This window comes from Corapipo altera, unplaced genomic scaffold, assembly GCF_003945725.1.
Source record: "Corapipo altera isolate COAL_440 unplaced genomic scaffold, ASM394572v1 46, whole genome shotgun sequence".
Lineage (NCBI taxonomy): Eukaryota > Metazoa > Chordata > Aves > Passeriformes > Pipridae > Corapipo > Corapipo altera.
The window spans coordinates 9,059,972-9,082,066 of NW_020884883.1; the positions used below are offsets into that span (position 1 = coordinate 9,059,972).

At 40.5% G+C, this 22,095-nt stretch overlaps 1 long non-coding RNA gene across 2 annotated transcripts; it reads left to right on the forward strand.

Annotated features, from left to right (window-relative positions):
- The first annotated feature begins 833 nt into the window (after nt 1-833).
- LOC113946040 lies at nt 834-18,423 on the forward strand. Of its 2 annotated transcripts, none has more exons than XR_003527274.1 (5): nt 834-914; nt 2,096-2,250; nt 3,625-3,749; nt 16,866-16,932; nt 18,275-18,423. It is a non-coding gene; the product is annotated as an uncharacterized LOC113946040 (long non-coding RNA). The 2 variants fall into 2 exon arrangements; XR_003527275.1 differs by lacking the exon at nt 834-914 and adding an exon at nt 1,476-1,515.
- The last annotated feature ends 3,672 nt before the right edge of the window (nt 18,424-22,095 follow it).

Consider the following 22,095-nt stretch of genomic DNA (forward strand, 5'->3'; position numbering starts at 1 on the left):
GCATAATAAAACCTATATGTGTCTAGAAGTAATTAGCCTATTGTTTTGATTCAGGGAATGTTTGCTTAATAGCCTCAATAGCTGCTCACTTTCCCAATCAGATCAAAACTAACATAAGTGGAAGTGACATTCAGATAAAATGAATAATTTCAATAATAAGAAATTCAGATTTTGTTGATGTTTCTGTAGATGGCCTGAAATCACTGAATTTTAGCTTTCCTGTGCCTGGAAAAGCTGCAGTTATTTGATTAGGGCTAAATATGCTCCTTAGCTCACTTAAAACAGAAAGATGGTATTAAAAGCACTTGGCAGTGGCTAAGAAGAAAACACTGAAGATATCTGCTTATTACAGTAAGGCAAAACTTTGCTCAAGTGTTCAAGAGGATGAAATTTCTGAGGAAGAGATGAGGGATGAAGTATCAGCCCACTGAGCACACCTCCTCTGCCCTTATGTGCCAGCCAGAGCCTGTGCCAAGCCCCAGATTTCCCTGTGTACACACACATCCATTGGACTTGTGGCAGGGGTCCATTTGTAATATGGGTGTGGGACCTTGTCTAACACTGTTTCTGTGATAATGTCAGGTGTCAGATGGACAACCTGTATGCTGGCCCCAGAACTGTGTGCTGACCAGCATTAGGAATTTCTAGGGAATCAAAGCTTTTGTTTCCCCGAACTACTTATTGAACATAATTGCCAGCATCCCGTTCTTAGTGCTTCTGCAATGAAAGCCGAGATCTCTGTACCTCCGTTTCTCAAAAAATACACACATTTCTATTTCTGCTCATCAGCTGTCACCATGTTAGTGGCTACAGAGTTTCCTCATGTCCCTCATGCAGGGTAGGTCATGGACCCTATGGTTTAGTTCTTCACTAAGCTGTGGCACATGTCATGCTACTTCCCAGCAGACAGTAGGGTCAGTATCATGTAATCATGGAATCATAGAATCATAGAATGGCTTGGGTTGGAAAGAACCTTGTAAGATCATCTAGTTCCAATCCCTCTGCCATGGGCAGGAGCACCTTCCACTAGACCAGGATGCTCAGAGCCCCATCCAACTTAGCCTTGAACACTTCCAGGGATGGGTGTGAGATCCTGGATCTGAATCTCACTGAATTATTGAAATGGGTCGGAACCAACTCGCTGAGTGTGTGTGCATGTGGGGAAGGGCTGAACCTGGACCTGCGGGTCCATGGTAAGGCCTGCACATCAGGCCTGCGCTGAGGGCACAGGGCAGAGCTGAAGGCAAGGCCTGCAGCCCACGCAGAGCACACAACAGAGCTGCAGGCCCTGCAGCTGGGCTGTCAGTCAAGGCAGACCTGCCTGGTAGCCCACCCACACCACCCCCCTGCAGCCTGTGACTGCTACAGCACAACTCACTCTGGCCTGGAAGGCACTGACCGGATATCCTACCTGGGAGAGAAAACTGAACTCTATAAATACACGAGACTCCATGCGGTCTCCCTCTCCTCTCTCCTCTCCCTCTCCAGCTGGCACCATGCGAATCATCTAATCTTGTCGATAACTATTCTCCTTTCTCTCTCTCCTTCTCTCTTTCTTCTCTCTTTCTTTATTCCTTTTAATCTGTTTTCTTTTACTCTTTTCCTTCTCTTGTGGGTAACTTAAAACCAATGAACTGTGTTTTACTAAAGGTAGTATATGGATTGTTTTTAGTGGGTGTTTCCTGTGGAATGGGTCTTTGTGCTGAATATTTCAGTGAAATGCTTTTTTCTTGGTTGTGTTTTACTCCTGTAAAAACCTTTTGCCAAAATATCTTATTTGTCTCACTAAATTAAAAAGAATTTCTCTTAGAGTGTGTGACTCTTTCTCCAGATGCTAATTAGAGGTTATAACAAACCAAAAGGCTTTTAAAAATTCTTAAATAAAAATGTAACCGCTCTGGGCAGTTTATAGCTTAATCCGGAGCATAAAAATGGGGCATCCACAATTCCTTTCGGCAACCTGCTCCAGTGCCTCACAACAAAGAATTTTTTTCTAACATCTAATCTAAACCTACTTTCTCTCAATTTGAAGCCATTCTCCCTTGCCGTATCACTACATACCCTTGTAAATAGTCTCTCTCCATCCTTCTGATAGGCTTCCTTCAGGAACTGGAAGATCCCAATTAAGTCACCCCAAAGCCTTTTCATTTCCAGTCTGAACAAACCCAATTGTCTCAATCTTTCCTTGCAGGGGAAGTGCTCCATCCCCCTAATCAACTTGGTGATCCTCCTCTGAACTTGCTCCAACAGGTCAGTGTCATGCCTTGTAATGTGACATAACAGGGTATAACACAGTTGTCCACAATGGTTTTGCTGTTGCTTTGAGAGGAGTCAGTCTAGATCCAATAACGAAATAGGTTCAGGAACATTTAATGTTGAATTGCATGGCCCAGGGAATGCTCTATAAAAGCTAGAATGGGTCTGCATAGCATATGGGAACTTCAGCCAATTTCCCCTGCAGTAATTAGTAATATGTGTCAGGGGATCTCCTAAGCTAATAACTACCTTAATTACAGACCAGTCTACTCTAGACTTGTATCTAGAAAACATACCATCACAGTTCAGTTTTACGAAGTTTCTCATTCAATCATAAGCAAAGATAAAAGAGCTGAAACTCTAAATCTGTGTTTCTTTTAAAAATTCTCAACGGTAGCTTTTCATTTTTATGTCAGTACTAGAAATGTAAGTCACACGGGTGCAGAGTAGTCAATGATAATAATTTACTTAGAAGTGGACAGAGGTGGGATGGGATTCAGATCAAGACTGAGATAATTACATTTTTGTACCTGCATATGGGTAGCTACAGGAGTCTGAAGTGCCTAAGCAGCCTTTCTAGTCAAAATAGTCCTGGAGTCGGTTCAATTTTCTAAACCTGTAGGAATTTGAAACTCCATAGGACAACTAGAAGTTTTGCACAGTAATGGCTGTGGACTTACAATACAGGATAAAAGTTTCACGTATTTCTGTAGATATAGGTGTCTGACCAGTTTGACTCCTGCAGATCCATAATTCACAGTGGACACTGGGAATAAGTTCCATTTGTCATAAAAAACCTTGCATTGCAGCTGTCATGGTTCCAGGAGGTCTGAATAATATTTTGGAAGCAGAAGTCGTCCTTTGACCATAGGGCCAATAAATGGTTCTCAGTGAGCTACCTCTATATTACTGTGAGGGTGACCCAGCACTGGCACAGGTTGCACAAGGAAGTTGTGGAGTCTCCATCCTTGGAGATAATCAAAAGCAGTCTGAGCATGGTCTCAGCAATTGTACCTTGTGTGGTCCCACTTGAGCAGAGGGGTTGGACCAGATGACCTTCAGACGTCCCTTCCAACTTGATTCTGTGATTCTGTGATACTGTACTCATCTTGAACTGGTCCTGTGGATAACAAGACTTGTTTTTCTAAGACTGCTGTGCTCTGGAATTAAATCTAGTCAATATTACATCTAATTACATCTATTAACTGAAATTCTTTAAGCCTGAGTACAAAAGCCATTTTGTTATGTTGTTTATTTACAGAGCTACAGAATGGGTGCTGGAAAAGTAGTGGGGTGTGAAGGAAAAAGAACAGAAAGAATAAATGAGAGTTATCTGGCAAGACAGTGAATTTTGGCATCTTTTTTTAGGGGTGTGAACAGTTGCTGCGTGCTGGAGAAGATAGGACAAGAACTGTACAAATATGAACTTACCACAAAACCTCCACCTCATCTCTACCCTGCAGGCCAAGTTTATGTTCTGAAGTATCTGCTTGGTAAATCCTCAGCCTATAAAAATAATATAGCTGGATAATCTGATAGAATGCTTAAAAGTACTTGGTCTCATAGCTATTCTTATGGAAAACCAAAGATGTTCTTTGACATCAAGACAGCTGTGTTAACACATAGTCTTTGCAGATACAAGGCACTGTGGGTATTTTAATCTCACTGTAACTAGTGAGATAAAGATATAAAGCTTCCCTTGAGTAGCTGTATCAGAGACCTATACCTTGTCTCTGCTAGATTTTTGTGCTGTGACAGGTCCTTTGAAATGCCTCTCAGTCATAAATCCCTTTTTTCTCTTGCAGTGAAGACACAGAAAGTTTACTTGTCATTCAAACAAGATATCACAGTTCCCTTCTTTTCACTTTTCCCTTACATTGTTGCATTCTCTCTCTTTTCTGTGCCTAAGATCTTTATTTTTTCCAAAACTTTTGGAACAGACTACTTAGCAGTGACAAATATATTTGGACACTGTACCAAATTGTGCCAAAACCGTTGCCAAAATATCAATGGCCTGTTGGAAATATGACATTTGCTATATTCTTTGCTCCTGAGTGAAGATGTTCTTTCTACCCCAGTCGAAATATAAATGCATGTTTTCCCACTGGTAAATTCACTTTAACCAACCTTTTAATGTTGCAGGGGCATCTGTGGAAGAAGGGAAAGCTTTGGGAAGGCAGGCTCAACAGAGCCCCCCAAAAAATCAAAGTCATCCCAACCATGTATGGAGCCTAATTCTGGGATCGGTCACATGTGTGTAGTTCCTTCAGCTTCAGTGGAATTAGTCCTTCATTAAGTAAAGGAGAAAGGATCAGAGTTAAGCTCACAAATATTAATTTAATCATGGCAGATTTACATGTGAAAAGCCACTTGTACAATAGAGCAGAATGATGATCCTACGCTCTTTGAAGTGGTCCTAACACTAAGTATTTCTTATCTCCCAGGGGCTCTCTTCACTGCTCCGTTATTTGCATAATACCAAGGTGATAGCTTGCCTTTGATTTGCCTTTGGTTTGGAGGATATACTTAGTTTCCAAAATCAAAAGTAAGTTAGAAAGAAATTACATTTTGTCTAAAAGTCAGAGAGAGTTTTTCTTCTCTCAGGTTGACATAACCTGCTGGATTTAAAAATTGACAGAGTTGAAAAATGCTGAACACTTTCATTACAGCTGCAGATCAGCATTAAAAATAAGAGGTTATTTTTAGCAGCAAGGCACCCTTGTCTTTATTCATATGTCGCTTCACTGAAATATTAAATGGTAATTCACAATTCATTCATTTTGACGTCTTGCTACTTTTATCTTCACTTTCTTGTCAAAGAAAATGTCTTAAAATTTCAACATTAACACTGTGCTGGGTGTCCTTGGAAGTCACTCATGTTCTTAAATGGATTGGTCAGTTTGGCCAAATGGCTAGTGGCAGTACATTACTGGCTCATTTTCCATTCCTCACCCCCCCCCAAATGTATGTTGACTGGAGCAAGGCTTTTGAATATAAAAAGTTCAGAATTTTGCATGTAAAACAGACTATTTAAGAAGGAATCCAGTTTGTGCTGACCATCTCAAATGCAGGGGTGTTGGACAGTAGCATAAAGCTTTAGAAACCATGTGCATAGCCATCGCTCGTGCTGCTCTATTTTAAAACTCATCTCATGCTATTTCCACATCAGAAGAAGAGCTGTTTGTTAACAAAGTGTGGCTATTATGTTAAATTCTGACCTTGGATAGTTATGTGTGGAATACTGTCAAGCTGCAGTTTTCACACAGTTTTAAAGGGTTCCGTTCTAGTTGAACGCATCGCTGCACTCTTCAGCCAAATTGCTGCTCCGTGAAATTTTTCGGAAAAGGAGGAATACAACATAGAATTGGTTTTCTGTTTTTTCACAAAGTAGACGTTGACCGCATGTAAAAATCGACTTTCTCAGAAAGGTTTTAACACTGGTATAAACCCTACCCTGTGTCAGACAAGACTGCTGGGCAATTAATCAAGATTTTTGTGGGTTTTGTTAATTCCAGGTATATAAAACAGTTAATGAAGCTGAAAGCTGTTATTAAACCTCTTCATAATTTAGAAATAAAGTTATTTCAGAAGGAGGTTTAAATGAGATAATTAGACATTTGGAAACCTTCTGTGGGGCTAGATCTTACCAGTAGGTTTCAAGAAGTTCTTTGCACAGAGTTCATGTCTTAAACAAGCCTGCAAACATGGGTGAGGTGCTGGCTGTAAGTTTTGACTGCCTAGATTTAATCTGCAGATTAGTCTGGAGCCCAACCAATGCCCTAAGTGAGGAAAGAAAGGGAGAGTTGTTTTCTCTGGGTGAAGCTTTGCAGGAGGACTTTGTGGAGGAGTTACCACAGTGTGGTGGTGTGTGCTGGAGAGTGTTAGACCATGAACACCCTCATCTGATCCAAGAGCTATGGCCATCAAAAAGTTTAGCAGAAAGGAGATGAAAAATAGCCGTACTAAGGTGTCAGCTTCAAAGGGATCAGGCTTTGCTGTCCAGGGCTTTCTATCCAGTCAGCTGTCCTGCCACAACTAAATCCAGCACCTAACAGAAACATTTGAATTGCCACTTTTAGCACACATTCTACTGTCTGCATATTTGCCACGGGGAACACAGGAAGATATGAGTGCTTAACAAAGAGCTGGTGTTACTGACAAGCAGATGCCATGAATATTATATTTACATAGCAATTATTTACAAGCATCAAAAATCATAACTGCAGCTCCAAAAGCCAGAGATTTTATTTTAAAAAGCATAAGATTGTTTTTAGATAGTTTGTTGCTATTTTTTTTAATTCAGTCTTTAGGTTTCCATCTTTACTTTACCTACACTTTATTTGTATTTTAAAGGTTTTTTTTCCCAAACTTTTCTTTAGAAGTTCAAGCTGACGCTCCTCTGCAGTCTCTGAATTTCATCATCTGGGTCCTTCTGAGAGACACTAAATTACAGGTACATGACAGACTCATAAGAGTTGTCACAGAGTGATGGTTTGGGTTTTTTTCTGAACTGATCAAACAATTTATCTGGAAAGAAAACATCATGTTTCTTTTCTCAAGATTTAGCTTTGCAGGTGAAGCTGATTTCCTAAGAAAAATAGCATGAGATAACCAGAAAATGCACCTTAAATCTTCCTGTCTTGTAATTTGAAAGAAGAATCCTCCATGTCCCAGGACTGTTGAAAAGAGGACTCCTTTATATATCTTCTCCCTCGGCACCCAAACTTTGAACTGACCTTGAGCCTATCTCTTTCCCCATGTAACCCTGACTGCCTGTGGCTTAAATGTGCCCATTTTGGCTTATTGGCATTTCTGTGGTGGTGGCCAAACAATCCGAGTTGCAGAAGGGTTTGGAGGGAAGGCACAGACCTACACAGATGGCATCTGCAGAGATCATTATTATTTTTCACAAATGACAACAAAGAAAGAAACTCAACTCTGCATCAGGAGCAGCATTTCATATTGAATGCAATGGTTCTGTCACTCATGGAGCTACTTTTAGCTTTAGGGCTCAGTGCTCTGCCAATAAAACTAATGGGAATTTTGTCACTGCCAGAAGAGAAAGCAGTGTTTGGCCTTTCAGAGCAACACACTTAATTCTAGTGTGCAGCCTAGCTTCAATTTTTAATGAGAAAATGGGAATAAACAGAAGAAAAAGTGTTGCACAAGTCCCACATCTTCAATAAATATGGAATAATGGTAGAGCTAAAATTAATACCATTTTTTACAATCTGGATAGAGAGGCGAGACAGCCTGAGGAGTGTTTGCTACATCATGCACTACAGCCAAACTAATTTCTTCTTCATGTTGGCTTGGGCTTAGCGGATGTCTGAGTTCTCAACTGATGAACCTCTGTTACTCCAAGAGCAAGACAGATATTGGGGAGCAGTGCTGGACTGATGTTGGTCTGCTAGAAATGCCGTCACCTGCATAATTGGTTCTATTCACCTTTGAAGATGCCTTGTTCATCCACCTCTTCTGCCTGGCAGACCAGATGCATCAGGCTCTCTGTGGAAAACAGGCTCATCTGCCAAATTTCCACTGGGTAGCACCTAAGAAAGAGAATGAACTGTTACCCCAGTTGCACCCAGAACCACATCTCAGTGCTGTATTTAAAGGTCTACCACAGCCATAACATGGACTCCAGATACAGCAAACACTGAAGAAAGAGAAGCAGATTCAACTTAGACTGTAGGAAGCACTTTTGGCCACTTAAAGACACAGACTTGTCTTTGTTAAGAAATTAACAAAGAACCTCTAAATTAATCTTGATTTTGGAGAAGAAAATATTAACCTGACCTGGGGAAAAACTCTAGATGACACTATATACGACTATATCCCTGTATCAGGTTTTCATCTGGCACTGCACACAGAAAACAAAACATCCTGCTACTTTTGTTAGAACTACTTTACATTTGGTACCTTTAGGGTGTCCTAATACTCTGAGAAAATACTCAGCACTGGATTGATGCAAGTGAGGAATACCAGGCTAGGTTTCCCGAGAACAGCTTCCTGGCCCTGTAATGCACCCCCTAAAGGTAGTGGTTGAGTCTTGTTCCTGCTTGGCAGCAGTCTCAGTCCTTGACCTAATTATGAAAATGATTTCTAGAGTGTTTACCCTATATCACAAAAAAGCAATGATCATTTTTCCATCTCTTATGGTTGCAGTCTTGGCTGCTGCTTCTGCTGGCAATCAGAGGTAGTGCCTATGTCCTGTAGGATTGCCCAGAAAAGAGGAATGAGGGTTGCCTGTGTCTGGGTCTTTAATTCTGTATGCAGAAATTAAAAGGGCAATTGCTAAAGCTTGGGGTACTTCAGGTGTAATTCACAGCAGCAGCAAAATGCTCAGCAGAGTATTGCCCATTTGTTGCCTTTTAAGGTCCTTGTCCCATCATCTCTGAAAGTATAATTCAGTCATGCAGAGACCTTCTGTCTAACCCTTCCAGAGGCAAAGGTGGAAAATCAGGGACTTTCAGGGGAAGATTCAGTTGAACTCGTTAGCTTCCCTTGGGAGTGCTGACTGAGGGGTTGTTACACTGATGCTATTGCTGATGCCTTCACACCATGGGCATGGGGAGATGCCAAGTGCGCAGCTCCGAGTCTGTAGGGCCAGGGAGGAATTTGTCTTGGACCTGATCTCCATATCTGCTGACTCCCTTCTTCACTGTCAGCTTGGTAGTAGTTTATTCGAGTCTCCTTCTGAGCTCCTTCATCAGGGAACCCCTTGGGTCCTATTTCCTCCACCACCCTAGAGCCAGGTACCTGTGTTAAGACTCCAAAATTAGTCATCCTAAAGCAGTCAGCCTGGCTCATGGCTTTGGTGACAAGAGGGAATTTGATTCTGATTTTTACCTGCTGGTTTGTTTTTAATCGTGTTAAGCATCTGTTGGTTTCCTCACTATGGTAACTGTAGTAGTGAAAACCACAGCTTGATCCCATTGAAAAACATCAGTGATGACAACTTGTGGGGATTGATTTGGGACCAGAAAGGCCATTCACAGCATCCAAGCATGGGAGCAATGGGAAGATGTCTCTTGCAGAGACCAACAGCAATTTTCCTGCTGAGGGTCTCCCCGTCACCTCCAGCTACTGAGGGAGATGGAGGCCAGAGAAAATGGCAGTGTCAGTGGAGGGAGACAAAATCTGAGTGCTGTATGATAGAAGGACAATAGTCAATCTGTGTCACCAGGATGGTGTGACCTGGGCCTGGGCTGTGGCATGGGGTCATGGCTGTTTTGTGACACGCACATGCTGAGGTGGGAGAGGCAGAACAGACCAGAGGAGGCAGCATAGCTGCCCCAGTCCTGAGTGCAGGCACTGGGAGAGAAAGCCCTTGAGCAAAATCCTGGTGTGCTTTTCAGAGTGAGCATTTACTGAAGGGCACTTACAAGGAGGAGCAGACAGGCCCTGCTGTGCCTAATGAAGAGGAGCTCTCAGGTTCCTTAAATGCAAGCAGGAGGCAAAGAAGCATTAGATACCATGATCATGGCCATAGTTTTTTGACCAACTGCTGTTGGAAGAAAACAATTTTGGTGGTGAGTGTCAGCCCCTCCTTTCCTGAAGAACTACTCTCCATGGTTATTCTTTGGAGATATTTCCCTTCTGCAATCTGTAATCAGTCTCCAGCACTTAAAACGTTCACAAAAATCAAGATCTCTTTCCAGATGGAAAAGGTCCTGATTTTTACCATGGTGCTTTTAGGTCATCATAATGACAACAGTCTGGTTTGTGGCTTTTAATGCTTTACTTGTTTTTACTTACGTTGGATGGGATATGGCAGCTGTGCTGCTCCTTGGCCCCAAACTCCAGAAATGGTACACTCAGATGAAGACATTGCAGTGCCACTGGGAGCTTAAAATGTTTATCATCTGGCACTTGCCAGTTTTCTGCCCTGTATGAGAGCTTCTGCTTAGGCTTGGATGGCCTCCAGGAGAGACTCTGCATCAGTGAATTGACAAGATTGATGGCACAGCATGAGTTCAACCTCCTCTTTCATGGTCTGTAAAACAAACCTGACTCACCTTGTCTCTGTCAAATATTTCACACATATCCCTGTCACATTTGCCAAGTATCTGCTGTGCTACATGCTTCGGAAATACCTTCGGGCAAAGGTAGTGGGAAATGTTAATAGCAATAGGATGCTCTGAAGCCTCCAGGCTTTAAAAGAAATATGTACCTTTCCAAGAATTATAAGAGATGTTTTCTGTGCCATTATAATATCAATTAGAAGAAATGGCAAGGAATGGGGCCAGATGCTCCCAGCTTCTCTTGTTTGTCTGTTTTTCTGTTTATGGGGGGCACTAATGCCATGTCCTCAGTGGCAGAGAGCCAGGGAGTGCCAGGTTGACAGGCAGAACACATATGTGAACAAATTAGGATTTGTATTAACAACCTCTTGCCATAAACAAAAATATCACTCTGGGCTTGAATTGTGTAGTGCCTAAGGAGTGTAAACCAGATTCTGGACTGGTAGTAAAGTATTTATGAGCCTGGACATCTGCAAAGCACTTCACGAGACTGAGCAAAACCTGTGAGACAAAAACTGCAACAAATCCTGAATCTCTTATACCCCTTTTTTCTGTAGAGTTGAGTTTGTTACCTGCTGCCTGAGGCAGATTTGCAGGGCTTCCCAGCAAAGCCCTTTCAACAGCTGCAGAATTTGCCAGAGATGGCAAAGCCCCACCAATCTGACCTTGCTATAAAAACAGAGGGCTTATTTATGATCTTGTTTGGATGATCATCATTCCAGGTTGGACTAAATATATAGCCCTGGTGAATAACCTCTTGCACATGAGATATTTCATCAGGCACAAGGACAGCAGTTAAATAATTGGGTCCTTTTCTTTCTTTTCAGATATACTTTTTCTGCCTCAGATATATCTATTCTATCAAAAAAAAAAAACAACCAAAACCAGTGGATTGCTCAGAATTATGTTGGAGGTGATCGATTCAATAGCTGAGAGGATGTCCCTAAGCCAGCTAATCCTTCACATGATGGTCAGGAAGAGGACTTCCTAAGCCAGCAAATGCTCATGGATTAGTCAGATTCCATGTTTATGTGAGAATACACAAGTAGAGAGCTTTCCTCAAGTCATCAAATCACATCACCAACGACTGCAGACACTGCACCGTGTCAGCTCACCTCCACATAAAATGAGCACAGTCCACCTCAGAGAGAGGTGGACTCAGACAGACAGAGTCGCTCCAGATGTGTGTGTCACTGCTGGGAGCCACCTCCAGTGTGAGCAACACCCCGCACCACCTGAGGGCCTGGGGACCCACTGGCAATTGATGCACAGCAACAGGAATGAAAAAGCATCCCAGCAGGAAGGATGCAAGTACACTGTCCTAAGACCATGTGTTCTTCATGTGGGAACAACAGCTTTGGGACAAAAGATTTGTGTAGGTATTAGAGGGCTACCTGTGAAGAAAACCCCTAGCATATCAAGGCCTGGTGTATTGTCAGAGACTGAAGTGGTTAATGACTTATGCATTCTAGGAGACTTTTGGGGGCTTTTGGTTTGCATTATACCTCTGATGAGCAATCGGGCCTCTCCCTCCCCCTCCAGTGCTGAAGGTGTGAAGCCCTGAAAAGGCAAGAAACCGAGCTCGAAGGTTTTTGACTGTTAATACCTCTGATGAGCAATCGGGCCCCTCCCTCCCTCTGCTAACCTCCCTCCCTCTGCTAATCTGGAAAGGCGGGAACCAGGCCAGACACAAAAATACTCTGCGCAGGCCCAAGAAGAGGTTGGAGGCTCAAGGCATGGCCCGTGACACTGACCATGGATATAGTAACTCATAACTTCTTGGAGTGTGGGGGCTTCCCTCCTTCACCCCCAGCAGATCAAGGCCACCACTTCAACTGACAGACACGGAAGCTGCAACTACTAAGTTTCATCGCTGGACCCCGCGGGCGGTGACTATACACATCTGTCCACTCTCAGCTTTTCTTTCCCTTACTCTCCCTTACTCTTATCCTGTCTTTCTCTCCCCTATGCATTTTCTCCCCCCCCCCCAAAGGTTATCTCTATGCCACATTGTTATATGACAACACTCAAAATGCTAGCATGCCTGTTGATACAAAATCGTTAAAATAAACCTTATCAATATAGGTTTTCAGACACCGATTATTCAGTGTCATTTCACTCTAATCCACCTCAAGGGAATTGTTGATAAGAACCTGGGTTACTCCCCTCCCCTTTTTCTGGGGCAGGTCGTAACATGTATACAAACATATATGTGTATGAACACATACAAATGTATTTCCAAATTATCAAGAATGGTTATTGATTATTTGGAAGCACATAGAATAATATAAAATAAAATCTTTGTAATAATGCACAGTACTGCAGAGCATTACTTCGGACAATACCTGTGATTGAGACGAGAGTGCACAATAGGCTGTGGCTGTACTGTGTCAGCCTGTGTGTCACCTGAGTAGGTATGGGACACCTCCAACAAGCAAACACCAACATTTCAGCCAGTGAGATGCTGGCAAAGTCAGCCATCAGGACCAGACACCAAGCAAGGCACAGAGGGTACCACTGCAATGAGCTTCTGAAGCCTAGAAATAATCTGTGCAATTATCTAAAGGCAAGTGGCTGTGCAGGGACATGAACAACACCCACCATAGTGCAGCAAAAACAAACCTTTGCTTGACCACACGTGTATAGTGTTAAAAGCTGCAATCACCAATCTTCTTCCTTAGGCTGCTGTTATTTTCTTCCCCATAAACTTGCTACCCAACATCTGGAGACTGCAAGACACAGTGGTGGTGATGGGGATGGAATTCTGCACTAGCCCCAAACTGCCCAGCAAACAGCAGCTCAGCTCAGTATCTCCAAAGCTTTACACATACAGACATGCATATGCCTATGCATGTGTCCATATCTGAAAGTCAGAGGTTCCCAAATGATAATATTGATAATACCTGAAAATGGGATGCTGCAAATCTGGTGGGAAGGTTCTGCTTTTCCTGCTTATTCCTGTTCTCCCACATGTCACAAATCCAGTGTATTGGCTGTTCTCTCCCTCCCTCCCAGTCTTGCAGCTGGGAACATGTGCCATCAGCATGGATGAGGGATCATACAAGAACTCTTGTTGGCTCAAGGATGTACAAGAAAAATATGCCTTGCTTCCCAACAGGCTTCATCTTAGGCTGTTTCTGACAGGACAGCCTATGTTCCTCCTCCCTTCATTCCTCCCCTTTGGATGTTTCTTGTGGTACATTTTTGACTGGTTCAAAACATTTGAAAATACCTTTCATCTGCTACCTAACCACAGAAGGGTGAATATTTCAGCCTTCACAGCAAAGAGAAAACCACCATTAAATTTCCTGAAGGGTGTCAAACTATCTCTGTGACCACACATATTAATAAAGTAATGCTTATTTAAGCATGAAATGCAGCATCAAGCCGTAAAAGCTAATCAGTTTAGTGCAGAACTACATCTCCTAGCTTTAGCAGGAGATGTGGAAGCTGTGCATGAGAGAAGGCATGTTTTTGAAAAGGGTAGGAAGTTCTAATTTTGTGATCAAATAATACCTACCATGACGTAGTGTCACTGCTTATGCACCACAGAAAATGAAAATCCAGTTTATTCACATAGAAATATGTCAAAATCTGACACCTTAATTTGAAAACAAAGTTGCAATCCAGAAAAAGGTGAATGCAAAACCATGACAATAGAGAGGAGCTTACACAGCACATAGGGTTTGGAAAAGCATATTTAGTAATTTAATCTCTATAGGGAAAGGAGACACACAACAAAATAAAAAAAAATATTACCCAGATAAGAGAAACAGGAAAAATTTTACTTATCAGAGCACAGAAAATAAAATTATACACGACAGTCCTCTCCAACTGTGAAGAAGACGATAAAGTTTGGGCTTTTGAACTGTTAATACCACTGCTACTTTAAAATAAAAGAGAATCCCTGGTAAGTTACAAAGGTAAAACTAACAGTTCCATTTGTTGGAATTAATAAGATACTAATGAAGTTGCTGGCCACTGATAAATAGTTTTGAAATTCAGAAAAGGAAAAGATAAATCCAAAAGATCAGAAACATGATTGACCTGGAGTTCTCAAAGACAGAAGAGAGAGATGCATATTTGTAATTTAGTGCCCTAAACTGCGTAAAACTCTCAAAATTATTTTGATTAAACTGATTATTATGTTTTAAGTACAAAAGGCACAGATATATACCATTAGCAGTTCATGAGAGCCCCAATAAGATGCATTCGGAAATGTCACTAGAAAATTTAGCTCATTGCTCCAGGGCAAAGCTGTGAGTGCTGCGTATGGGCAGCTTTGTTCTGAATATATTTTACTGCATGTGCTTTGCTCTACGTCTCCTCATCACTATGCCTTTCTACATAACTAAAAAAGATCATATGATAATTCGTCACATTGATTTTGTACTTTTTTACAGAAATATTAACTTTGTTGTGATTTTTTTTTTTTTTAATAATCGCAGAGACTTTCTTATTCCTCAGGTAGTGATTTTTTTAATGTTTCCAACTCTGAGGAAATGTTTTCAAGGCAGCTCTGTCATTTTTCTGGACAACAGCTCAGGCACCAAACTACTTGCCACATGCAAAGTGATGGTAAACTCTTTCTCCAAGCTTCATCTCTAGATCCTGAACTTTTCAGGCAGTTCTAAAATGCCTTTCCTTACAGGAAGGCTGTAATTACTATCAGAGGGCAACCTTTGTTATAACATGAAAAGAAGCACTCCAACTTCTGTGCTAAACATTAGATGTTCAGCTGAGTGATAAAACACTATAATCAAGCCCCATGTGAATATCTCCTTCAACCAACCGTTGTTTGCGTAAGTGCTAAAACTTCAAACTGCACAGTATTTATTAGGGCACAGCATAGGCTTGTGAAATGAATGTCTCATTCTGCACATATTTAGAAAAACAGAAAGCTGAAAAACCACTGCTGTGTGCTGTGTTCCTCCCTGGCACATGCTCCCGTGAAAAGCAATAGTGGTGGTAATGGCACTCCAGAGATTGAATGTTTCTCTGCATGTGGTGGGCAAGTGCAGAGGTTTAAGCAATATTTTTGCTCTTTAAGTAAAAGTCAAAAAAATCATATGTTAATATTACAAAAAGGTGTAGTGTTTGCCTGCTCTTGCTGTTTGTGTAAACTGAGAGGTTCTTTTGTATTTTCTAGCAAAAACCTTCAATCTGTCTCAGTAGTTTCTGGTACCTTTTTCCATACCCCCTGTGTACACTTTACAATAACACCAGTAAATGTCGCTTTCAGGCCTTTGGAGGGATCATTCCCATCATGGTTGTTTGAGCAAATCTCTGCTAGGGGAAATTTCCCTTCCCTAGAATGCATGGATAAGCCAGGAGTGTGCTGTGGAGCCAAGGGCAGGACAGTATGGTGCTGCTGGGGGGGGGCTATCCACGGTAGGTCACAGCTGCTCAGCTTTACCACTCTTAGAGAGCAGTGGGTGGTGGGAACTCAGAAATGTTGAGAAGAAACACAGGCATGAGAGCTTCCCTCTGGACAGGGAGGGGTGGTCAGTTATTTTATTCCTGTCTCTGCAAAGTTCTTTCATGGAAGCTCCCTCACCAGCTCCCTCTTTTTTCCCACAGACCTATATGGCAGGACAGAAGACTCCTATGGAGACCCACGTGGTCCCACAGGCTGAGATCAGGAGTGGTTTGATCACTGAATTAATGTATCATCCCAACAAGAGATTTAATAGAAGCCAAGTTGTTTTCCTCCTTTGTTAATTCCAGGAGAACATGCCTCTCCCATGTTTTTGTGTTAGATGTTACAAGCATTCTGGAGCAGAACTGTGTCTCTTTTGTAGCTTATATAGCTGAAACACATCTTCAGAGATAGCAAAAGAAATCATCATAATAATATGGTAACTATGGGAAGCTGCACTGTTGCTGTTTGACTCATTAAAAATGAGTTCAGGATCATAGGATACTAGTTCCATGTACTTAATTCAGATTTACAGATGAACTGAGATATTTTTGTATCCTAAAGATCAGTTTACTGTCTTCAGTGTTAAACTTTTTGTTGTGATTCAAAATATACAATTCTCTGTATGGGTTTGCTAATAAAATCCACAAATTAAATTGATCCAGATTTCTAAGTATAGAAATATCGATTGTGATGAGGTAAATAATTTTGACAGTCATAGTTTGCTTGCAGAAGCCTTTCCTAGCATCACTGCTAAAGACATTTTTTCCTCTAGGTCATGTTACACTGTGTGCTCAGTTGTCCCAGCCTGTGTAATATGTATGAATGATGCATCCAATACATGGCAGTCATTGTGTCAGAACTGTGTTAGCAGAGGGTTAATGTTTATTTGTGGCTTATTCAATAATACAGAATAAGGAGACGAAAACAAGTCAAGGAATTTTTTTAAACTTTTTTTAATTTCTTGCTTAATTTCTTAGGACATGTTCATGCTTTTTAGTAAATCTAAAGCTGGAATTTTCTTTGCTATGAAGCAACATTGTTTTCATTCAAAATGTGACAGTAAGTATGACTCCATATTTTATATTGCTTATTAATTACAAGTATAACATATTTATACTGTGTGCTCAGTTTCATCACCCTTTTTTGTCTTCCCACTTCAGGAGTGGGAATCTATCATTATCTGTTCCATCATCATGCTGGAAATAGGAAAGCATTTTATACTCACAGGTAATTTGCTCTACAAATCTGTATGTGAATGTAATATCTATATGTGATGATATAAATATATGTCTAAAATTTATGTAGCGCAGGTCAACTTGCCCCTCTAAAGAGTTTTGTAAATTCCTTTAGTTTCGTTTATTCCAGTTTCAAAAGTCTCCCAGTTACAATTTCCTGAATATATCTGCAGTGGGGTTTTTTTGGTTGGATTGGTTTTGGGTTTTTTTGTTACCCTTGGGAGTATTGATATAATTCCAAAACTCGTCATTGTCCAATCAAGGTAAAAAGTTACTGACAGCACATGACACCCAGCTTCACGAATTCATATGTACGATAATTAGCCCTTAATTTATTTAGATAAATTGTTTCTTTTTAAAATTGTTATTGCTTAAGTACGGCTCCTGAAACTGGGCAGAAGATGGAGACATTGCAAACCCATCCCAATGAGCTAGAACCAGACTTCAGGCATAGCACGGAGTAGGGGCAACACACCAAATCTATGGTGCCAGAGCTACTACCATTCCCCTTGATGCATGGAATCATAATTCCTCCTTGTTACAGAAAGCAGAGGGAATAAATATAGTGCACAGCAAATAAATCTAGGTTTTGATAGTTCATTTCTTAGGGTGAGTAGTCAAAGCATGGATCCAGTGCTCTATCTGTCCCATATGGCACCCTCTTTCCTGGTGTAAGAATGGGTAAGTAGTAGGAAACCTTGAAAATTTTTGTGTTTCATTGCCCAGGAACTTGATTGCTGTTGCAGAAAATACAGGGGAGGAGTACTTTGTGTTTACTTACTTCCTTATAGAAGTGAGCACAAAATCTAGCCTTCTGCTACACTTTCAGCAAGCAGTCAATAAAACATTTTTTTTTTTTTTTAAATTTCAAAACATGCTGCAACTGCCCAGAAAAATCAACAACCCCGTACTGGAAAATAGATAGCAAGGACATATAACTCTATTAGTAGTTGCAGTAATGCTGCAAGGAGTAGGAATGCTTTTTACTCTCAGATTACTTATTCCTCAGTGAAGTGGTTGACTGAAGACTCCAGAGAATCATTTCTAAGTGGGTTTTTCTTGCTTTTCTTTGTCATACCACTGGCAGTTCTGCCAGTGAACAGGAATAAGAAACAAAAACAGAGTATTGCTTATCCAGTACTATAGACCATCTCTTACATCAGTCAGCACTAGACACTGGTAAAGATGTTCTTACAGCTTTTTCTCCTGTTTGCTGATGAAATATCTCCTTAGTTATTATTCAGATTCTTTTTGTGAACTACACATAATATTTTACTAAACATGTGGATATCTAAGCCAAACTAATGCATTCTTTTTATTATCTTTTGCAAAAGGTGCCTAAGGATGCAATTGACTTTTCAAAAGGATTGGAAACCACCTCTGCATTGAGGACCAGACACACAGAGAAATAACATGGAAAATCATATTTAAGAGCATCTTTTGGTAATTGAAACCTGAAAGAAAAAACAGTTCTAATTTTAAATTTTCTACCTCTCAGTTTTGTCACTTTTGTCCCGACTTCATTTTTCTAAGAAAGGGTAAAGTGATCTCCATAGCTCTCTTTCTATGATTTACTTTCCTCCCGTCTTTCATGTTCCTTCTTTGTCTCCTCTCTGCTTTCTGGCCATATTGGTATTCTCTAATTACTCCTGTTACTGAAAGCATAGAATCTACCCATTATAAGCAAATGAACCATTATAAGCATGCCTGTAAATGACAGATGAAATTGAGTGAGATTTGAGATTGAGATACGCTAAAGGATGCTGTCACAATATTTATGACATGGGAAGAGCGCAGCTGAAGCATCAGATTAGTATTGCTGAAGATTGTGAAGAAAAACTGATTTTACCGAGATACGTGGGGTATGGAGAATATGTGTTGCCACTCAGACTTCTCGTTTGCAAACAGCAGATTGCAGAGTCATTGAGGTCTAAATAATTTCAGCTGCCAAACCTTCTGAATAAACAGACCTTCTTCAGCACTCCATCAAGTTTTCAACATCTAGATAAAAACAGTCTTAGTTGGTCAGGTCTATGAGAGACCGAATGCAGTATGTGGGGAGTAACTAAAGTCAAGATGTCAAATAACAGATCTTACAGGTTTACCTGATTATTTTCAGTGGTGAAAATCACACAAAGCAGACTACTCTTTTGGAAGTATTTCGTAATAACAAAAAGTCTGGCAATAGATATATTATGATTAAAAGAAAATTTGATTACACACATATTTTTACACAATGAAACCATGATTATTATGGAATAACATCTAGAAACTCAACTTGCAGCTAACAAATATATTAATGGCATTTAGATACATTTTTTTGCCAGTTTTGTCTCTAAATCAAAGATTCAGACTCCTGGTACCAGCACAGACATGAGGGTTGAACCAGCTTCTGGATTTTTTTAACCAAGCTTGTTCTGGTACCTGTTAGGAGGCAATATTTGCATTATATTTTTGATGTAGAATAGCATAACAATGTTGTCTTCTCTCATTTCTACATGAAGAGTGCCTGATACAAAGGGCAGTTATGTTAAACTGGGAAGTATAAGGCAAGCTAAGAGTGTGTGGTTCAACTCACCATATTGGTGTCTCTGTATCAGGTATCCAGTCTAAGCCAATGTGGTAAGCTTTCTCTATATTTAGAGGAAAAATAGGTGCATTTCTGGAGTCATTTAACTGCCTTCAGATGCATCCATCTAGGCATCTTCAATGTATGTATGTTCCTATATGCTAAATCTTTAAGATCCCACTATAATCCTATAGTCAATGGGGAACTGCTCAAAGCCTCAAAAGGAATCTAGAGGGTGACTCACCCTGTCCTAAAGTGGGTAAGTGCATCTGCTTAGTCAAGCATCACTTACTCTTTTGGTTTAGAAACTGTCTAAACATGGATTTCAAGATGTTTGCAATGGCCTGCAATACCCTCCTGGCCTCAGCAGCTCTATGCAGAAAGGATCAGATCTTTCCTAACTCATGTTTTGTACTTGCTTGGGCTATCCTAAATCTCTACTGGCTACAGTGTTCAGCCACCTTCCCTACCTATGAACACCTGCTCTTACAGAAGAGGTGTGAACCAAGTCCCATCCTTTGGGCCAAATTCATCCCTCAGATAGACAAGTGAAGAGGCTGAGCTGCATTTGTTCTGTTACCAAATATTGCTTTTAAGTCTTGTACGCAGCAAAATGAATAATTAATTTTTTTTTTACTTCAGTACTACCATTTCCAAAAACACTTCAGATCTGCTAGAATCCATTGTCCTGTGTCAGGACAATGTCAGGACAATGTCCTACTGTCAGCAGTAAATTTTGTGATTCAATTACTTTGATTAATATAAATCGAAAAACTCCTGTTCATGTACAAGGTTGTTATTGACAGAATATTTGTTATTAAAATGGAAACCAGCCCTCAGCTACTGCAGCGTATTTGTTTAAATGAGAATCTGGATAAAACAGAGACCTGTCTTTGCCTTGGCAGTTATAAGAAGAGGAAAACTCTGTGGTCCACTACAGGACTTCCTTTTTTGAAAAAGATATAAACCCAGTCTTAATCTCTACTTTGTATTCCTATGAAAGCACTACTTCTTGCACTTTTTATAGGATAGAATAAAAATGCATTTAAGCAGAAATGGCTCTCCAGAAGGCCCTTGGTTTGAAGGAAATTTCACAAAATGAGACAATTTGCATGGCAAAATACATCTTAGTTTGCATTAAAATTTTCATATTCTTATCTTCATGGTTTTATTGGTGCTGTGGCTATAAGGAAAATTACAAAATCCAATAGAGTGATTATATAATAGCAAACCTTAGCTTTTTAAAAAATATCTTCATATTTTCTTCATCTTTTTCAAATGAAAACATCATAAAAGGTAAGTGTGAAGTAATATAATATTTTCCAAGAAAGTATGAAAATACCCTGAAGTTCTACATCTGAGTGGTGACATATATAAGCTCTTTTATGAGATGTCTAGGAGCCTTTATGACTCTGGCATTTGAAGCCCACTGTGTGAGATGAACATATGCAGATTTCCATATGCTGTGCTTTAATATGTCCATATTTTTAATAGACTGAATTTTCTAAGATCAGGTATGCTAATTGCAAGCTGCTCTGAACACACGGAGACTGTTCAGTTTTACAGCAATTCAAAGAATAACAGGACCTTTTAATTGTCGTAAAATAGAATAGCCCATGTAGAATGTAAGATGGGAAGAAGATAAGGGGAATGACATTTGTCACTGATAGTTGTACTTTATATATCAGAAGAACTATGTTTTACATGTTTTGGCTGAAAAAGAATGAAAAGCACAAGGACAACCTTTTCCCTGCTGAGAAAATGTTTTTTGCTGTTAGTTGGGCTGGACTAATTACTGCAAGAGACTTGGTTCCCCTGGCTCTGGCGGGGCTGCAGTATCCAGTTTTCACAACAGCTACAGGCAGAAAACCCAGAACCACAATGCTGACAGCCAGTGCAAATACATGCCTTGGTTTGTAAAATTCAATCATATTGGCCTATTTCTCATATAAAGGACATAGTCTGGTAAAGACAGGAGCAGAGCTATCACACAGAAACATCTCCCCCAGCAACAGGACACTAGTGTGCCTTACTTGTAGCCTTAGAATAGTCTTAATTATGCAATTTCTGGGATTTTAGTTTCTTCTTATGGACAGTAATCTGTTCTTTAGCTTGATTCCTATCCAGAAAACGACTTTATTAGGATCTATTACACTTCCATTTCAACAGATTTTGGCCACAGGAGGCCCTATGCTCAGTATTTCTGCTGTGCTTAATCCTCCCTCAGTCCCAGCTATGGAGCATCATCTGTCATCTGTACCTTCCATGCACAGAGGTGGCTACAGTATGCAGGAGCCATAGGAGTGTGGTCAGCCCTTTTTTTGCCTTGAGACATTTCTTCTGTTGTGTCTATTTGAAGAATGGAAAAAGGCAGGGGTTTTTACCATATACAATGCAAAACTCATCCATGAAAAATCTTTAATGAAACAGACCCAGTTCTCCTCTTATTTATTTGTGTTTAAGGTAGGAGGAACTTGAGGTGAAAAAATTGGGCTGATTGAATTAGACTGATGATTTAAAAAAGATTTATGGAAAATTTGTAAAGCAAGCTCCTGAAGGGCTTTCATTGTTTATGCCCTTTTTTGT